Here is a 6,000-nt window from a genome sequence, read left to right as displayed (position 1 = left end):
GATTTCTCCACATCACCACTGGACCTCCAGAGGGAAACCACACCTTCTGCAGGAGCACTGCTCCAACTGAATCACATCTGTCACTGCAGGAGGATGCAGCCACCATTTAATGGGACTGCTACCAACACCCTGCCTGATGGGGTGTCAGGTTGTACTCTGACTTTGTCAGGGTTTGGAGTTTGTTTCTTTGTAGTACTGTATTTCTATTTTAATTTCCCTAGAAAAGAACTGTCTTTTCTAATTCCCATATCTTTGCCTGAGAGCCTCTTAATTTCAAAATTATAATAATTTGGAGGGAGAGGGTTTACATTCTCCATTTCAAAGAGAAGCTCCTGCCTTTCTCAGCAGACACCTGTCCTCCAAACTAAAACAGCAACTTTTTGTTCTTTGTCCATATATAAGCCACACCTGATTATAGCCGCACTTTGGGTTCGGACCAAAATTTTAGTCAAAATGGTGCAGCTTATAATCATGAAATTATTGTATATTTTCTGGCCTAATAAAAGATGCTAGAAATTCTGTTTAGAAACTTTGTCTTACCTGCATTTTGACTATCACAGCAAGAGCAATGCGACCATTCAGTGAACCAGTTTTTTCAGTTCATGTCTTATTTCTGGGGGATGATTTTTCCTAGGCTTCTGTGAGGCTCTGAAATGCTTAGTGAGCTTCTTTTTCATTTTAGACTTCATCTGACTTTCTAAATCACAATCAGTTTATATTTATTTTCCCTAAAGATTCTAAAGAGTCATCTAATTTGTGAGACAGAGAAGCATTTTGCAGTCTGGATCTAGACAAGAGATCCCAGCTGCTCCCTGACTCCACAGTATGTGAACAATAGTTGTGGTTGTGTTCCCCCCTTCTTTCTCTAACCAATTCCATTGCTCTCACTCTCAGCGTGGCTGAGAGTTATCCCAAAGACCAGGTACCACACAGCATATCTAGGTAGGACCAGGATGCTTATCTTTATGGTAGGTTTCTTTCTGAGGGTTATGGTAAATGCAAACCATTCTTCCTGCAACTTTGCTTTGTCAGCAGCCAGATGAACATGATCTGGCAGTGTTCCCAGCCAAGAAATCCAGTGGCATCCTGCTGGGGAACAGAATTAGTGTGGCCAGCAGCACCCTGTACTCAGTACTGATGAGTCCACACCTCAAATCCTGTGTTCAGTTTTGGGAGCCTCACTACAAGAAGGACATTGAGGTTCTAGAGTGTGTCCAGAGAAGGGCAATGGAGCTGGGGAAGGGTCTGGAGCACAAGTCCCATGAGGGAACTGGAGGTGTTTGTCCTGGAGAGGAGGAGGCTCAGGGGTGACCCAATCACTCCTTACAACCACCTGAAAGGAGGCTGCAGCCAGGTGGGAGTTGGCCTCTTCTCCCAGGTAACCAACAGCAGGACAAGAGAAAATGCTGTGTCAGGGGAGATTTAGATTGGATATTAGGAAAAGTTCCTTCATGGAAAAGGTGAAAGGCATTGAAATAGGCTGCCCAGGGAACTGATGGAATTACCATCCCTGGGAGCGTTCAAAAGATATGTGGATGCGGCACCCAGGTGGATGTAGCAGCGCTTGTTGGCAGTTGGGTTTGATGATCTTAGAGGTCTTTTCCAACCTTAACAATTTTATGATTCTATGTACAAATGCTTAGTAGATATTATTTTGAAGTTGCCAAAGAAGATTCTGTGCTTTTCTATTCACAACTCATGCCCACAATCTTCTGCCATCAGCACATAAGGCCCCAGGAAAGCTCTCAGAAATCCAGACATAGAAGTTACCCCAGAAGGCAAGAGACTCCAGGTAACAGATGTGTGCCTCACTTTACCAGTGTGATGGGGGGGTGTATAAGGAACATCTTTCATTGCTGCAGTAAAGGGGAAACTGAGGCAGCAAAAAGAACTTGTTCAGAAAGCCAATGGGAACTATGGAGGAACTTCAATTTGCTATAAGGGCTTTACCCAATGTACCTTGCTTTTATGGAAGATGGAAGCAAGCTTACTTTGTTGTTCACTCTGGAAATCATGTGTTTCTCTGACCTGCTGTCATCCAGAATGAACAAGGCTGACCAGGGGATGGGAAAGCTCCACAGCCTGGTGTGTAGCACAAGTTTCATCCTCCAAACCACTGCTGGCTGTCGTGCTTTCCCATGGAAGCCAAGAGAGGGCACAGGACACATTGCTGACATTGGTCCTGAGAAGACAGATATTCAGTGCAGGTGCTGATTGAAAATAAAAGAGCAGAGGAAAAAAGATCAAAGGATTACAGAGGACAGGTCTGGCACTCTACATGCTTGCACTCCGCATGTTTGCATTTGGCTGAGAGAGTTTTTCTCCAACAGAATTCCCCCACAGGTGTTCTTCATCCTTATTGCCAGCACACACCCCAGAAAAACAGATTACAGGCGCTTCTCTCTCATTTCTCACTCTGTCAGCTCCATCATTCCCAGTACTCACACTGGAAAACAGGTGGGCCACAGCCTGGCCCAGAGACACCTTCTGTTTCCTTTGTTGCCTGGCCACAATAAAGGTGTCTCACTGACAAGAAGGATTTTGGAATGTTATTTTGCAGTATGCCAAATAATGAAGAACAAAAATAATCAGTCTGACAAAATGGACTTTTTAAAGTCCTGATTATTAAGGCCTTATGTTTGCATTGCCCTGCTGGGACACCACACCTCCAGGTGTGTGTCTAAGTAAGCATGCAAGTGACAGAAACAGAGAGGAATATTTGTGATGCTTGCTGTTGCATATTTAACTCTTGCAAACACATCTGTTCACTGTGCACCCGGGAATTAATGCTGAACAGTGTACAACCTCCTTAACAGCCTCTATGCTTCTTTACTATACCTCAACAGTTCTTTTCATCAACCATATCTGCTTCCCAAATTCTTTTGTCAGTCCCCCTTGCACCTTGAGGAATTTTGCATGCATCTCATCAAAGCCCCAGGGGCTGCAGAAACCTAAGACACCAATCCAGAGCTCTTCCCCCTGAACCATTTTCTGATCTGATTTTTCTTTGAGGAAAGGTTTTCTCCTGGACAATAGAAAGGAAACAAAACTTGTGAGTTTCCTGATTCTTATTCAGAAACCACTGCTTGAGATGAGGAAGACCAAGTGCTACTTTTCTCTAGCTTTCTTCTGTCTGGCCATCCTGCCCTCCACCAGCAGGTACCAAACAGAGCTTGTCAGTAGTTTGGTAGGTGGCTGAGGCACTTTGCTTTCCAACATTATCTCCAGGTCATCTGAAACCTGTTATCTTCCTACTTATAAGACCTGCCAGCAGGAATGTTAACGGAAAATACTGAGTAATTTGTCAGTCCAAGCTAGCAATGCACACAAATGTCAGATCTGCCACAGGGGGAAGGTAGGGCTCTGAGCTGTTTTGTATTTCTGAACATGCTCTTGCCATAGTCTTAGTTTTCTTAGCAACTGCTTAGCAGTTCCTTTGAATCAAAGATGAATTTTTTTACAGTAGACACATTTCATACTGGATGTGAGACTTGCTTCCTTCAACTGACAGACTGTTTTCAGCAAAAGGAAGGAAGCATGTGTAGAGCCCACCAAGATCAGAATTAGATGCACAGAAGAATAGACTAGGGTGCAGACAAGGATGAGAGGTCATCACAGAGGAGGCTGAAATTACGTGTATTGAAAGACTGGCAAGAGTCTTCGATTTGTTTCACAGTATGGAGGTTATCTGAAAACTTGAAAGTAATTTTTATATTAGAGTGGGAAATTCAGTTGTACACTGTGGATACTTGCTCTTGTTCCTGGGCATTCTTGGTAGCAGCTTTTTGTGAGAGGAACTGATTTGGGCACCAGCCACCTGGGCCAAGCTGGTTTTTCACAACCCTGAAATATCTGATGCCATGTTTTCACTGCTGAAGGTACCTGTGCTGTGCACTTAAAGTCAGTTCTGTTATTTCTCAACACTGATAAGGTGCATTTTACAGCAGACAGCTGCCCCCTTCAATTTCAGCAGGTTTTCTCACATGTGTGGAATGTTCTGGCTTTGTCTAAGCCACAGACCCACAGACACCTTCCATGCTGTCAGGTGCAAGAGTATAAACCTTGCTTAAGATCCTCACAAGATCTCATCTCACAATTCCTGGCTTCTCCTTTACCTTGCTTAGGAGGAGAACTGAGCATAAAAATCAGCTGCTTGTCCTGAATTACCCTATCCATATCCTTGGGCTGCATACCCAGGAGCCACAGGGCAAGCAAAGATTGGCCAATATGGGCTGAGGCACATGCCATGACTGAGTAGTAATGGAGATGGTGGGATAAAGGGCACAAAGGGTTTGGGATCTGTCCCTTAGAATAACACAAGCTGTTATTTCTTGTGTTCTGGGTGATATAAAGAGTCATATCCATGTTCAGGACCTTTTTTTTTTTTTGTGCAGACAGAGGTACAACTTTTGCTCTTTTGATCCTAGTGTTCTTGATGATGAATACCATATTCTTTTAGCATTATTTCCTTAGTAAGAGGAGATGCTTATTGTTGGGCTTTCTTCTTTCTTTCTTTTTTTTTAACCTAAATTTCTAGTGTCCAGCTTAATTTGTTTCTCTGACAATCAAAAATTTCATTTATAAAAAGCTTTTACTTAAAAATGCTTCAAGCATGACTCCAGTTAAAATTGACATGAAAAGTTCAGGAAAAGAGCTTCAAAATTAATGGTTGTGTATGCTATGCCTTTTTTTTTTTTAAGCTAAGTAAAGAAAACACCAAATTATGTAAATCTGAAGGCCTCAGAAGTTAAATTAATTCGAAGTAACTACAGGTTTTAAAATGGAACAATGTGCAACAAGCCCAGCAGTGAATAAGCTCATTTGATTTATACATTCATAAAAAGACACATTTTGTGTCATTCTGAGAATTTCATTAATATTTAAAAATCTGGCTAGGGACTCAAAATTACCATCTAGTAAATTTTCCTATTTAAGTCAGGAGCTGAATCAATTTTTCTGAAGCACTGTCCCATTCTTGTCTCTCTCTTAGCAATTGGTAGTTTTTCCATTAACTTGTTCTGTTTTCTGGAGGATGACAATTATTTCCATCCACTTTAAAGCAAAGCGTAGTCTGTCAAAGCATAGATTTCCAGTGTAACACAAACTGAACTTCTTATGAGCTGGTATCTCAGAGAATTAAAAAAATATATATTTTCAACTCCACAGTTGTCATTATTCTGATCACTTCCAATTCATGTACTTAGCACTCCAGTCTATTCTTATGAAAATAATAAAGGAACTCCTTATGGAAATCTTTCTCCCTTGCTTACAATCCCCTGCAGCAAAATGTTTCTCTGCTAGAAAAATGTGTCCTAGCTGGACCCAGATTTCATTCTTGTCAAAAATTATAAGTGGAATTTGAAAATGCAACTCTCATATGTCTTTTGACTACTTTATTGCCACCTTTTTTTCCCCCTAGGGTTTCTCCCACACTTTCTTTTGTTTATTCGTCCTGTGTTACCCTTCTTCAGGTAAAATCTCAAATCTTACAAGCCTGTTGTGATGGAGAGGGACTAAATCTTGACTTTCAATTTTCAGGATAAAATTTCAGTTTAGCTTAATAAAATGATTTTTTTTGGTCTGAAAGTTTAGTGGTAAAAATATAAAGTTAGTGCAAATGGAGGACAAAGACGGTTTCATTCTCAGAATGTTTCTCTCAGAAAAATGTATCCTACAAAATTACCAGTTCCATGACATTTTCTAGCACTGAGGAAAAGCAATGTTTGTCATACTTCTGAATCACTTGTTTGTGAAACTGTAGTAGGTGATAGCTTTGCAGCTGGTCTGTGAAGACATGATGAGCAGTGAAACTAATGGTCTCTTTATTTTTATTGATTTAAGTCAGTTTTAAATGGTCATGCATTTTGTTCTGTGAGAAATTGAGAGACCTACTATTTCTTTGATTTCAAAATTAGAAATCTACAGTCTCCCACATCTTCATTAAATACCTATAAAATTAACACTAGTTTTCATTCTTCATGAAAAATATATCTATGCATC

This window comes from Catharus ustulatus, chromosome 2 (genome assembly GCF_009819885.2).
Source record: "Catharus ustulatus isolate bCatUst1 chromosome 2, bCatUst1.pri.v2, whole genome shotgun sequence".
Classification (NCBI taxonomy): Eukaryota; Metazoa; Chordata; class Aves; order Passeriformes; family Turdidae; genus Catharus; species Catharus ustulatus.
Note: the sequence above shows the minus strand (reverse complement) of the source record.